At 37.2% G+C, this 14,099-nt stretch overlaps 1 protein-coding gene and 1 pseudogene across 1 annotated transcript in view; one reads left to right on the top strand and one right to left on the bottom strand.

The window, feature by feature from the left end:
• Positions 1–14,099, top strand: part of BRIP1 (BRCA1 interacting DNA helicase 1) — a 199,797-nt gene that overhangs the window by 28,400 nt on the left and 157,298 nt on the right.
• On the bottom strand, positions 7,155–7,430 carry LOC145542422 (LYR motif-containing protein 4 pseudogene; annotated as a pseudogene).

Genomic DNA, 14,099 nt, shown 5'->3' with positions numbered 1-14,099 from the left:
TTTTATTTTGTTTTGATATCAGGGTAATGCTGTTATGAATTGGAAGTATTACTTAAATTTTTGATAGAATTCACCAGTGAAGCTATCTGGGCCTTGCAACTTGTTTTTGGAAAGAGTTTCACTTATACATTTACTTGCTTTAATAAATATAGGACTATTCAGATTTTCTGTTGCTTCTTGAGTCAGTTTCAGTAATTAGTATCTTTCAAGAAATTTGTCTATTTTATTCAAATTTTTAAGTTTATTGTCATAATATTCAAAATATTCTCTCTTTAAAAAAACTGTAGGATCTATAGTGATATTCCCTCTTCATTTCTAATACTAGAATTTGTATTTTTTTCTCTTTATTTTTTGATCCATCTGGATAGAGATTTATACATTTTTATTATAGTTTAAAAATTTTGTTTTTGTTGATTTTTCTTTAATGTTTTCCCATTTTCTGTTTCACTGATTTCTGCTTTTGTCTTGATTTCCTTCATTTTGCTTTTTTTAAGATTGATTTATTCTCTTTCTAACTTCTTAGGATTGAAGCTTAGATAATTGATTTTGAACCTTTTTCCCCCAAGACAACCATTGGAAAGTATACATTTCCCTCTGCTTTGTGTGCATCACACAGATTTTGATATTATGTTACTTTTCCTCTCATTTTCCTATTGATTTCTTTTTTGACCCAAGATTTATTTACAGTAAATAAACACTAAATAGGTTTTTCCCCAGGTATTTTTCTCTTACTGATTTGTGATTTGTGTGGTTAGAGAGCATATTTTGTATGATTCCAGTTCTTTAAAATTTAATAATCTGTGAAAGCTCTGAATTTTTAGAAAGAATATGTATTCATTTATAGACTACTACTCTGTTATTTGGTGAGTTAGTCTATAAATGTCAATTAGCTCAAGTTGTCTGATTGTGTTGTTCATGTCTTCTATATCATATTTTTTTTAGATCTACTTATAAAGCAGAAAAGAGGGCTAAAGGTCCTATAATTGTGGATTTATTTCTGTCACATTTATCTATCTTGCTTCCTGGAATTTAAACTCTGATATTAGAAGTTGTATATACATTTAAGATTTTATCTTCTGGGTGCATCAACCTGTCTGTCACTAAGAAATGTCTTTGTTCTGAAATTTACTTTGCGTAATTAATATAGTTACTCTGACTTTCTTAGAATTAGTGTTTGAGTAGTGTATCTTTTTTCATCCTTTTAACTTATCTGTTTTTACATTTAAAATGGGTTTCTTGTACATCATTGAATCTTCTGTTTTTATCCACTCTGACAAACCCTGCCTTTTAATTGGAGTGTTTACACCTTGTACATTTAATATAATAATCAATATGGTTGCTATATATTTTCTATTTGTCTCCATTGTTCTTTATTTCCTTTTATAATTCTTTTGGCCTTCTTTTGGATTAATTGACTGTGATTTAGGATTCCATCTTTTCTCCACCATGTTCTTCTTACTATAACTCTTTGTTTATTTGTTTTGGAGTTTCCGTGAGATTTATAATTTGCATCTTAAATTTATCACTATATTTTCAAATATTTTACTTCACATGCATTTTGTGAATGCATGCGTGCTCAGCTGTGTCCAACTCTTCTGACCTCACGAATTGTAGCCTGCCAGGCTCCTCTGTTCATGAGACTTTCTCAGCAAGAATACGATGGTTGGTTGCCATTTCCTCTTCCAGGGAATCGACCTGACCCAGGGATCGAATGCACATCTCTTGCATTGGCAACACTTAACCTACAGTGTATAAAACCTTCTCCCAGCCACACTCACCCTTTGCAATGGCCCACACTCGGTGGAGTGTGCTTCTCTCTAAATCTGAATAAATCCACTTCTTACCTAAAAAAAAAACAACAAACCTTCTCCCACTATACTTTAAATTCCACTTTCTCCCATTATGCTTTTATTTCTACCTTCTCATATGTCATTTTTGTTATATACTTTATTTCTGTATGTATTATGAACCATAGAGTATTTTATTATTATTTTTCCTTTAAATCATCAGTTATTTTTTTGACTATGAATTTTTTATTGAGACTTTATTTTTATACAACAGTTTAAGGATCACTGGAGAATTGAAGGGAAGGTACAGATATGCCCTACCCAACTCATCCCATTATCAACATCCCCCACCAGAATGATACATTTCTTTTTTAAAAAAATTATTTATTTATTTAGCTGCATCAGCTTTTAGTTGTGGAATGCAGGATCTTCACTACAGCATGTGGGCCTCTCTCTAGTTGGGGCACTCAGGCTCCAGACCATGCAGGCTCAATAGTTGATGTGTGCAAACTTTAGTTGCCCTGCAGCATGTTGGATCTTAGTTCCCTGACCAGGGACTGGAACCCTGCATTGGAAGGTGGATGGTTAACCACTGAACCACCAGGGAAGTCCTCAGGATGGTAGGTTTCTTACAGTTGATGAACCTACATTGACAGGTCATAATCGCCCAAAGTCTATAGTTTACATTTCCATGTGCTAGCTACGGGTGCTGTACATTTAAGGGTTTGGAGAAATGTGTCATAACATGTGTCTGTGATATCATACAGAGTATTTTCACTGCCCTAAAAACCCTCTGTGTTGTGTCTATTCATACCTCCCCTCTCCTCCTGCCAACCCCTTTCAATCACTAATCTTTTACTCTCTCCATAGTTTTGCCTTTTCCAGAATAGTAAATATAGTTGGAATCATACAGTATGTGGCCCTTCAGATGAACTTCTTTCACTTAGTAATATTAAAGATTCCTCCTTGTCTTTTCATGGCTTGATAGCTTATTTCTTTTTAGTTCTAAGTACTGTTGCATTGTTGGAATGTACCATTGTGTATTTATCCGTTTACCTCTTGAAGGACATCTTGATTGCTTCCAAGTTCTGGCAGCTATGAATAAATCTCTCAACATTTGTGTTAGTGGATATTTGTTTTTACCTCCTTTGGACAAATACTAAGAAGCATGACTGCTTGATCATAGCATAAGAGTAGGTTTAGTTTTGTAAGAGACTGCCAAGCTTTCTTTCAGAGTGGCTGTACCACTTTGCATTTCACCAACAATGAATGAATTCCTTTTGTTCCACATCTCCATATCCTTGTCAGCATTTGATGCTGATCATTGTTCCTGATTATAGCCTTTCTCATAAGTGTGTGGTATTATCTCATTGTTGTTTTAATGTGCATTAGTCTAATGACAGATGATGTTGAACATCTTTTCATATGCTTATTTATACCTTTTTGTCTTGTTCTTTGATTTTGTTCATCAGAACTTTGTAGTCTTGTACATATTTTATCAGATTTATACCCAAGAATTTCATTTTGGGGGTACTAATGTAATTGGTATGGTGTTTTTAATTCCAAATAATCCAGTTTTTCGTTGTTGGTTTATAAGAAAGCAATTGACTTTTTTATTATTATTATTTACGTCTGCACTGGGTCTTCTCTAGCTGCAGCGAGCGGGGGCTACTCTCTAGTTTTGGTGCACAGACTTCTTATTGTGGTGGCTTCTCTTGTTGTGGAGCACAGGCTCTAGGGAGTGTGCGTTTCAGTAGTTGTAGCAAACAGGCTCGGTAGTTGTGGCTCATGAGCTCGTAAGTGCTGGCTCAGTTGTAATGGCGCAGGGGATTAATTGTCCTGTGGTAGGTAGAATCTTCCCAGATAAGGGATTGAACCCATGTGGCCTACACTGACAGATGGATTCTTAACCACTGGACCACCAGGAAAGTCCAGAAAGTGATTGACTTTTATAAGTGAACTTTGTATCTTGGAACCTTGCTATAATCACTTACTAGTTCCAAGAGGTTTTTTGTTGATTCTTCCAGATTTTCTACACAGATACTCAGCAAACAGACAGTTTTATATCTTCCCTCTCAATTTGAATACCATATATTTATTTTTCTTGTCTTATAACATTAGCAAGGACATAAAGTTGAAAAGGAATGGTGAGAGGGAGTAGCATTGGCTTGTATCTGATCTTAGAAATCTTCAACTTTCTCATCATTAAATATAATGTTAGCTGTAAATTTTTTGTAGATAGTCTTTATCAAGTTGAGGAAGTGCCCCACTATTTCTAGTTTACTGAGAGTTTTTATCACGTATGTGTGGATTTTGTCAAATGCTTTTTCTGCATCTAAGATTTCCCTATAGCTCAGATAGTGCCTGCAATGCAGGAGACTTGGGTTCAATCCCTGGATCAGGAAGATCCCCTGAAGAAGGAAATGGCAACCCACTCCAGTATTCTTGCCTGGAGAATTCCATAGACAGAGGAGCCTGGCAGGCTACAGTCTATGGGGTCACAAGGAGTTGGACATGACTAAGCAAATAACACACACACACATTGATATAATCTTATGTGATATTTCTTTTTTAGCCTACCAGTGTGTGATGGGTTACACTGATTGATTTTCAAATGTTGAACCAACCTACATAGCTGGGGTAAATCACACTTGGTCATGGTTTATAATTTTTTTGGATATTGTTGGATTCAGTTTGATAATATTATCTTGATATTATTTAATGAGGATTTTTGCATTCATGTTCATGCTAGATATTGGTGTGTAGCTTTCTTTTAATGTCTTTGCCTGACTTTGGTATTTGGGCAAATACTGGCCTAATAGAATGAGTTGGCAGCATTTATGCATCTATACTCTGAAAGAGATTGTAGAGAATTGGTAAAATTTCTTCCTTAAATATTTGGTAGAATTCACTGGTGAATGTGTCTAGGTCTGGTGCTTTCTTTTTGGAAGATTACTAATTATTGATTTAATTCATTAGTATATCTAGGCCTATTCATATTGTTCATTTCTTCTTGTGTCAGATTTGGCAAATTGTGTCTTTCAAGGAATTGATCTGTTTCATTAGGTTATCAAGTTTGTGCACATAAAGCTCTTCATCGTAGTTTTTTATTATCCTTAGTGTCCGTGGCTCTGTAGTGATATCCCTCCTTCACTTCTGATACTAATAGTTTTAAAAAATATTTATTTGGTCACGCCAGGTCTTAGCTGTGGCATGCAGGATCTTCAATCTTCTTTGCAGCTTGTGAGTGCTGTAGTTGCGGCTTGAGGGCTTTTTTAGTTGTAGCATGCCGATTCTTAGTTGTGACATGTGGGATCTAGTTCTCTGACCAAGGATCAAACCCAGGACTCCTGCAGTGGGAGTTTGGAGTCTTAGCCAGTGGACCACCAGGGAAGTCCTAATATTAGTAATTTTTGTCTTCTCTCTTTTTTCCTGAGACTTACTGGCTAGAGACTTATTGATTTCATTGATTTTTTTTTCAGAAAAGCAGGTTTTGGTATCAGTGATTTTTCTCCGTTGGTTTTCTTGTTTCAATTACATTGATTTCTGCTCCATTTTTCTTTTCTTCTGCTTAATTTGGATTTAGTTTGTTCTTCTTTTTTTAGTTTCCCAAGGTAGAAAGTTAGGTTACTGACTTTAGATCTTTCTTCTTTTCTAATATATGCTTTCAATTTCCGTCACAGCACTGCTTTGAGTGCCTACCGTGTATTTTCATAGGGTATGTTTTTATTTTCATTTAGCTGAAACTATTTTTAAATTTTTCTTGACTCTTTTTCTTTGATCCATGTGTTATATAGTTGTATGTTGTTTAATCCTCACTTATTTTGGGGTTTTCTAGTTCTTTGTGATATCGATTTCTAGTTTAATTCATTGTGGGAGCAGACATTGTATTCTATTTTTTTAAACTTTTTAAAGTACATTTTGTCCCCAGAATGTGGTCTTCTTGGTTAATGTTCCATGTGAAGTTGGCAAAAATGTATATTCTTCCACTGTTGAATGAAAGTCTATAGATGTCAGTTCTATCCAGTTGATTGGTGTTATTGTTGAATTCAACTATGTCCTTATTGATTTTCTGCTTGGTTTTTTAAAGTCACTCAGTTGTGTCCAACTCTTTGTGACCCCATGGACTATACAATCCATGGAATTCTCCAGGCCAGAATAGTGGAGTGGGTAAGCCTTTCCCTTCTCCAGGAGATCTTCCCAACCCAGGGATTGAACCCAGGTCTCCCACATTGCAGGTGGATTCTTTACCAGCTGAGCCACAAGGGAAGCCCAAGAATACTGGAGTGGGTAGCCTATCCCTTCTCCAGCGGATCTTCCTGAGCCAGGAATCGAACTGGGGTCTCCTGCATTGCAGGCAGATTGTTTACCAACTAAACTATCAGCTAGGTCTTTCCATTTCTGATAGTGACTTCAAATATTATAGTGGATTTAGCTATTTCTTTTGCATTCCTATTAGTTTTTGTCCCATATAGTTTGACACTATATGGGACATACTTAACATGTATGTTAGGCACATACATGTTAAGGACTGTTTTTTTTTTCCCCTTGGAGAATTGGTTCCTTTATCATTATGTAATGACCTTTAAAAAATCTGATAATTTTCCTTTCTTTGAGGTCTTCTGTATCTGAAATTAATACAGCTACTTCTGCTTCTTTTTGATTAGTGTTAGCATGGTATATTTTCCTCCATCCATTTATTTTTAATCTGTAAGTATCTTTATATCTAAAGTAGATTTTTTATAGACATCAAATATTTGGGTCTTGTTTTATGATCCTCTCTGACAATATCTGTCTTTTAATTGATGTACTTAGACCATTGATGTTCAAAGTGTTATTGACAAGGTTGGATTAATATTTACCATATATATTACTATTTTCTATTTGTTGCTCTTGTTCTGTGTTCCTCTTTCTGTTTCCCATTCTTTATGCCTTTTGTGGTTTTAAATAAACATTTTGTTTATTTATTTTTGTTTTATTATTTAGTCATTTTAGAAGGATTAGAGAGACCATTCTGTTGATTGTCAAGGATCAAGAAACAAAATCTGGAAATGCTCGATTATAAGTGCTGAGGAGCTACAAAGGAGGGGTGGGGCGAGGGAGACACAATAATACACAGCATTCTTTTGAGGAGCCCTAGCTCTTCATTCTAACACTCGAATCAAAGAGAGACAGCCATCCTTTGTCACTGAGACTGCAGAAGAATGGAAACCTCACTCAGTATATCAGTTCCTATAGGGCAAACAGAACAAGAGCCTATTTAAAGCTGATGCAGAGGCTACTCATGGTCTGCTGGGAGCCCCCTTGCCAAGCAGAATGGATGCTGAAGGTGGTCCTTGGCTGCCAGTGCTGGCTGGTTCTGGCTTCCTAGATCCTGGACTTCTCTTGATTCTCAGTGACAACATTGCCAGTTGAATACAGTTGGCCAATTCGACCTGTTGACAGGCTTATTCTAATGTCTCTTTTGGCTTTGTTCATTAGGGCTTGAATTTTTATAGGATCCTGTACATTCTTATTTTCTCTGAAGGTAACTCATATCCTCCTGATGGTGTAAGTTCTGTAGTTATAGGTGCTGAAGTGCTTGCTCTTCTTCAGCATTGCTGGGTACAGATCCAGAACTTGTGTCGGGCTGGAGGCTACCATCTTGGGACTAAAAACCCCCAGTGGGTCCTCTTTGCAGAGGTCCTGAGTTTAATGTGACCTGCAAAACTTATGCAGCCTTAGGGTGCCTGAGCAGGACACATGCATGGGCTCTGCTCAGGCAGTGGCCCAGGGCCTGGCCCAGGTGGTCTCAGGTCCTAAGCATTGGCACAGGTACTAAATAAGCATTTTATTTGATTCCATTTTCTCTCTTTTCTAGCATAGCCATCATATTCCTTCCTTCCTCTTTCCTTCCTCTCTTCCCCTTTTTTACTGGTTGCCCTCGATTTTGCAGTATGTATTTATGGCAAATCCAAGTGTACTTTCCTGTAACACTATACCATTTCATGGGTAGTATGAGTACCCTATATACAGTATAATGCTACTTTGTCAGTCCATCCCTTGTATCATTGCTATCATTTATTTCATGCCTATATAAGCATATAAATTGACTCTTGAACAATGCAGGGGTTAGGGGCACCAACCCCCCAGCAGTCAAAAATCTGTGTATAATATTTGACTTCCCAGGTGGCTCAGTGGTAAAGAATCCGCCTGCAATGCAGGAGACAAGAGTTTGATCCCTGGGTCGGGAAGATCCCTTGGAGCAGGAAATGGCAACCTACTCCAGTGTTCTTGCCTGGAAATCCCCATGGACAGAGGAGCCTGGCCCTGGACAGAAGAGCTACAATCCGTGGGGTCATAAAGAGTCAGACACGACTGAGTAACTAAAGAACAACAGCAATAAATTTAACTACCAGTAGGCTGCTATTGACCAGAAGCTTTACCAATAGATAACATAAAGTCAATTAACATATGCTTTGTATGTTATTTGTATACTTACAGTAGAGAGAGGAAAATGTTGTTAAGAAAATCATAAAGAGAAAGTATATTTATAGTACTGTACCACTACTGTAAGTTTGCATCATCTATAAGATGAAGCATCAATGTAAGTCATTACCTACAACAATATTGTCTTAAATGATACAAAGCACTGTAGATGTTATCTGTATTTCTAACACTAGATAAAATGAAAAGATAATGTGAAAAAAGAATTTGTATTTGTTTAGAGGTATAAAAATTTATACATTGATATTGAAAAGGCTTTATGATATGATTTCTTTATGGTAATTTAGTGTAATTGATATAGTTGCTTCACAGTAGCCTGACCTATACAGTAATGAATCAATCATCATTCAGTTTTTAAGGCATAAAGTATTAAAGTCATGTTCATAATTTGGTATTAGAAAAACATTTTTACTTTTTTTTTTTTAAAAAAAACCACTTAACCTGTGATGATATGCTGATGTGCAGTTTCTCCAATTATGAAACAGAGAGGAATACTATATGGTAATGTAATTCTTTGAAAGTTATAAAATAGAAAGCTAACATATTATTAATTTTATATTAAATGTCTCTCACCTTATGCCTATGTAAGGATAGACTAGCATCTACATGTATTTTATGCATTTATGACATGCCATTTATTTATTTGTATTTCTAGGCTCTGTGGTTCATCTGAGTATTTTCAAATTTTTGCAAATCTTAAAATTCCAATATATTGATTGAAACAAATTTGTGTAAGTGGAACTGTGCAGTTCAAACCTGTGTTAAGGTTCAAATGTTACTATTATTTATTATTAAATTAAATTAATTATTAAATTAAATATTATTATTTTCTTCTTATCATTATTGACCAAACTATTCTATGTTAGGTCAGATAAGAAAAATGAAAGTTTAAAATTCATATTCACTATTAATTTTTCCAGGCTCTTGCTTTATATAAAAATTTTTTCTTGTCTCTAAAGAACTTTTTTTAACATTTTTTGAAAGGCAAGTCTACTGGCAGCAAATTCCTTCAGTTTTTCTTTGTCTGAGAAGGTCTTTATTTCTCCTTCACTTTTGAAGAATAATTTCTCAGGGTACAGAACTTTAGATGGGTGTTTTTTTCTGTTAACATTTTACATATTTCATTCCACTCTCTTCTTGCTGCATGGTTTCTAAGGAGAAATTGGATATAATTATTATCTTTGTTCCTCTGTTGGTAAGGTGTTTTACTTCTCTAAATTCTTTCCTTCAGAATTTTTTTTTTAATCTTCAATTTTCTGTGGTTTAAAGATGATATGCTTACATGTAGCTTTTTTTTTTGACATTTAATCCTGTTTGGTGTTGCCTGAACTTTCTGCATCTGTGGTTTTGTGTCAGACATCAGGTAGGGGAAAATCTTGGTCATTATTATATTAAATATTTCTTCTGTTCCTTTTTTTGCCCCTTCTAGTATTCCCTTTATGCATATGCTAACCTGTTATAGTTGTCCCACAATCCTTGCATATTCTCTTCTGTTTTTCTGTCCTTGTTGTCTTAGATTTTTGGTTTTCAAACATTCTGTTGATATATCCACTAGCTCAGAGAGTCCTTTGTCAGCTATGTCCAGTCTAATAAGAAGCCCATCAACGGCTTTTTTTGTGTCTGCTACAGTGTTTTATTTCTACCATTAAAAAAGAACTCTTCCTTAGGATTTCCATCTCAGCTTACATTGTTGTCTATTCTTACATGCTATATGCTTTATCCCATAGAGCCTTCAGCATATTAATCATAGGTGTTTTAAATCCCTAATATGATAATTCCAATATCCCTGATGTGTCTGGCTCTGATGCTTGCTCAGTCTCTTCAGATTGTGTCTTCTGCCTTTTGGTATGCCTTGTAATTTTTTTCCTTGTTAGCTAGATATGATGTGTTAGCTGGGTAAAAGAAGCTGCTATAAACAGATCTTCAGTAATTTGGTGGTGAGGGGTCAGGGGAAGGCAAGTGTTCTATAACCCTGTGATTGGGTCTTAAGTCTTTTAGTGATAGTGAGCCTGTGCCTCTGGACCGAACTTCACAGAAGTGTCTCAGTTTTTTCACCCCTTTAGTTGGGACAGGATGGCTTGAGTGAATTGGAGTTTTTTCCCTTCTCCCATTTAGAAGGCTAGAACTGCTAGAGTTGGGTATTTCACTTCCTCCAGGTAGTTTAGGCTCTAATAATACTCCAAATGATTAGGCTCTGGTGAAGTAGTTTCCCCTGAGGGCAGACTTTGTTAAGAAAACCAGAGTGCTCTGGTATATTTCAAAATGGTTCCCTTCCCCCTCCCATTACTGGGAGTACAGGGGTGGTTTTCTCCCATGTGTGTTGAGGGAACCTGATCTGGCTGCTAGACATAACTCTCACAATATTTGGGACCCCTCCATGACTCAGTTCGGTTCAGTTCAGTCACTCAGTCGTGTCTGACTCTTTGCGACCCCATGAGTAGCAACACGCCAGGCCTTCCTGTCCATCACCAACTCCCGGAGTTTACCCAAACTCATGTCCTTCGTCCATTTTTGAATGAGGATTTTGTTGTTTGTTGAGTTGTAAGAGTTATTCTGCATATTAATTCTGTTTCAGATATATACTTTACAAATAGTTTTTCCTATTCTGTGTGTTGTCTTTTCACTCTCTTGATAGTGTTCTTTGATGCACAAGAGTCTTTAAATATTAATGAAATCCAATTTATCGATCTTTTTTTCTTTTGTTGCTTATGCTTTTTGTATCCAGTTAACAATGGCCAAATATGATGTCATGAAGATTTCTGCTATGTTTTCTTCTAAGACAGTTTTGTGATTTTTAGCCCCCAGGAATTTTTTTTTTTTGACCACGCCCCCATGGCATGTGGGATTCATGTTTCCCTGACTAGGGAACAAACTCACATCCCCTGCATTGGAAGTTCAGAGTCTTAATCCCTGGACCACCAGGGAAGGCAATCCACCCCCACTATTTTTATAAAATAGTTTCCACCTAGTGCAAAGTTCCTGACTTGGACTTTCTCTTGGAGGATAAAATTAACAGTCAGTATTACTGTGAGGACGTGGTTCAGTTCAGTTCAGTGGCTCAGTCGTGTCCAACTCTTTGCGACCCCATGAACCACAACACGCCAGGCCTCCCTGTCCATCACCAACTTCCAGTGTTTACCCAAACTCATGTCCATCGAGTTAGTGATGCCATCCAACCATCTCATCCTCTGTTGTCCCCTTCTCCTCCTGTCCTCAATCTTTCCCAGCATGAGGGCCTTTCAAATGAGTTAGCTCTTTGCATCAGGTGGCCAAAGTATTAGAGTTTCAGCTTCAACATCAGTCCTTCCAATGAACACCCAGGACTGATTTCCTTTAGGAAGGACTGGTTGCATCTCCTTGCAGTCCAAGGGACTCTCAAGAGTCTTCTCCAACACCATAGTTCAAAAGCATCAATTCTTTTGCACTCAGCTTTCTTTATAGTCCAGCTCTCATATCCATATATGAACACTGGAAAAACCATAGCCTTGACTAGACGGACCTTTGTTGGCAAAGTAATGTCTCTGCTTTTTAATATGCTGTCTAGGTTGGTCATAACTTTCCTTCCAAGGAGTAAGCATCTTTTAATTTCATGGCTGCAGTCACCATCTGCAGTGATTTTGGAGCCCCCAAAATAAAGTCTGACACTGTTTCCACTGTTTCCCCATCTATTTCCCATGAAGTGATGGGACCAGATGCCATGATCTTAGTTTTCTGAATGTTGAGCTTTAAGTCAACTTTTTCACTCTCCTCTTTCACTTTCATCAAGAGGGGTTTTAGTTCCTCTTCACTTTCTGCCATAAGGGTGCTGTCATCTGCATATCTGAGGTTATTGATATTTCTCCTGACAATCTTGATTCCAGCTTGTGCTTCCAGCCCAGCGTTTCTCATGATGTTCTCTGCATAGAAGTTAAATAAGCAAGGTGACAATATACAGCCTTGATGTACTCCTTTTCCTATTTGGAACCAGTCTGTTGTTCCATGTCCAGTTCTAACTATTGCTTCCTGACTTGATACAGGTTTCTCAAGAGACAGATCAGGTGATCTGGTATTCTCATCTCTTTCAGAATTTTCCAGTTTATTGTGATCCACATAGTCAAAGGCTTTGGCATAGTCAATAAAGCAGAAATAGATGTTTTTCTGGAACTCTCTTGCCTTTTTCAGTGATCCAGTGGGTGTTGGCAATTTGATCTCTGGTTCCTCTGCCTTTTCTAAAACCAGCTTGAACATCTGGAAGTTCACGGTTCACGTATTGCTAAAGCCTGGCTTGAAGAATTTTGAGCATTACTTTACTAGCATGTGGGATGAGTGCAATTGTGCGGTAGTTTGAGCATTCTTTGGCATTGCCTTTCTTTGGGATTGGGATGAAAACTGACCTTTTCCAGTCCTGTGGCCCCTGCTGAGTTTTCCAGATTTGCTGGCATATTGAGTGCAGCACTTTCACAGCATCATCTTTCAGGATTTGAAGTAGCTCAACTGGAATTCCATCACCTCCACTAGTTTTGTTCGTAGTGGTGCTTTCTAAGGCCCACTTGACTTCACATTCCAGGATGTCTGGCTCTAGGTGAGTGATCACACCATCGTGATTATCTGGGTCATTTAGAACTTTTTTGTGTAGTTCTTCTGTGTATTTTTGCCACCTCTTCTTAATATCTTCTGCTTCTGTTAGGTCCATACCATTTCTGTCTGTTATTGAGCCCATATTTGCATGAAATATCCTTTGGTGTCTCTAATTTTCTTGAAGAGATCTCTAGCCTTTCCCATTCTGTTGTTTTCCTCTATTTTTTTGCATTGATCGCTGAGGAAGACTTTCTTACCTCTCCTTGCTATTCTTTGGAACTCTGCATTCACATGGGAATATCTTTCCTTTTCTCCTTTGCTTTTCACCTCTCTTCTTTTCCCAGCTATTTGTAAGGCCTCCTCAGACAGCCATGTTGCTTTTTTGCATTTCTTTTCCATGGGGATGGTCTTGATCCCTGTCTTGTGTACAATGTCACGAACCTCTGTCTGTAGTTCATCAGGCACTCTGTCTTTCAGATCTAGTCCCTTAAATCTATTTGTCTCTTCCACTGCATAATCATAAGGGATTTGATTTAGGTCGTACCTGAATGGTCTAGTGGTTTTCCCTACTTTCTTCAATTTAAGTCTGAATTTGGCAATAAAGAGTTCATGATCTGAGCAACAATCCGCTCCCAGTCTTGTTTTTGCTGACTGTATAGAGCTTCTCCATCTTTGGCTGCAAAGAATATAATCAGTCTGATTTCGGTGTTGACCATCTGGTGATGTCCATGTGTAGAGTCTTCTCTTCTGTTGTTGGAAGAGGGTGTGTGCTATGAGCAGTGCGTTCTCTTGGCAAAACTATTAGCCTTTGCCCTGCTTCATTCTGTACTCCAAGGCCAAGTTTGCCTGTTAGTCCAGGTATTTCTTGACTTCCCACTTTTGCATTCTAGTCCCCTATAATGAGAAGGACATCATTTTGGGTGTTAGTTCTAAAAGGTCTTGTAGGTCTTCATAGAACCGTTCAACTTCAGCTTCTTCAGTGTTACTTGTTGGGGCATAGGCTTGGATTACTGTGATATTGAATGGTTTTCCTTGGAAACAAACAGAGATCATTCTGTCGTTTTTGAGATTACATCCAAGTACTGCATTTTGGACTCTTTTGCTAATCCTCCATGACTAAGTACCCCTAAATTTTTAACTAAAAGAGTCATGCGTATTGAGCCTGTAGCAGTTCATCATTTACAGTTCAGGCTTTGTTAGCCCAGGGCTTGTTCCTGCACTAGTTTTCACTGGTATTGCTGCTCCAGTAAGCTGTTACTTCCTGTATTC

The sequence above is a fragment of the Giraffa tippelskirchi genome, chromosome 3 (genome assembly GCF_054371585.1).
Source record: "Giraffa tippelskirchi isolate mGirTip1 chromosome 3, T2T-mGirTip1v1.2.pri, whole genome shotgun sequence".
In the NCBI taxonomy this organism is placed as follows: domain Eukaryota; kingdom Metazoa; phylum Chordata; class Mammalia; order Artiodactyla; family Giraffidae; genus Giraffa; species Giraffa tippelskirchi.
This window is presented reverse-complemented; position numbering and strand designations above follow the sequence as displayed.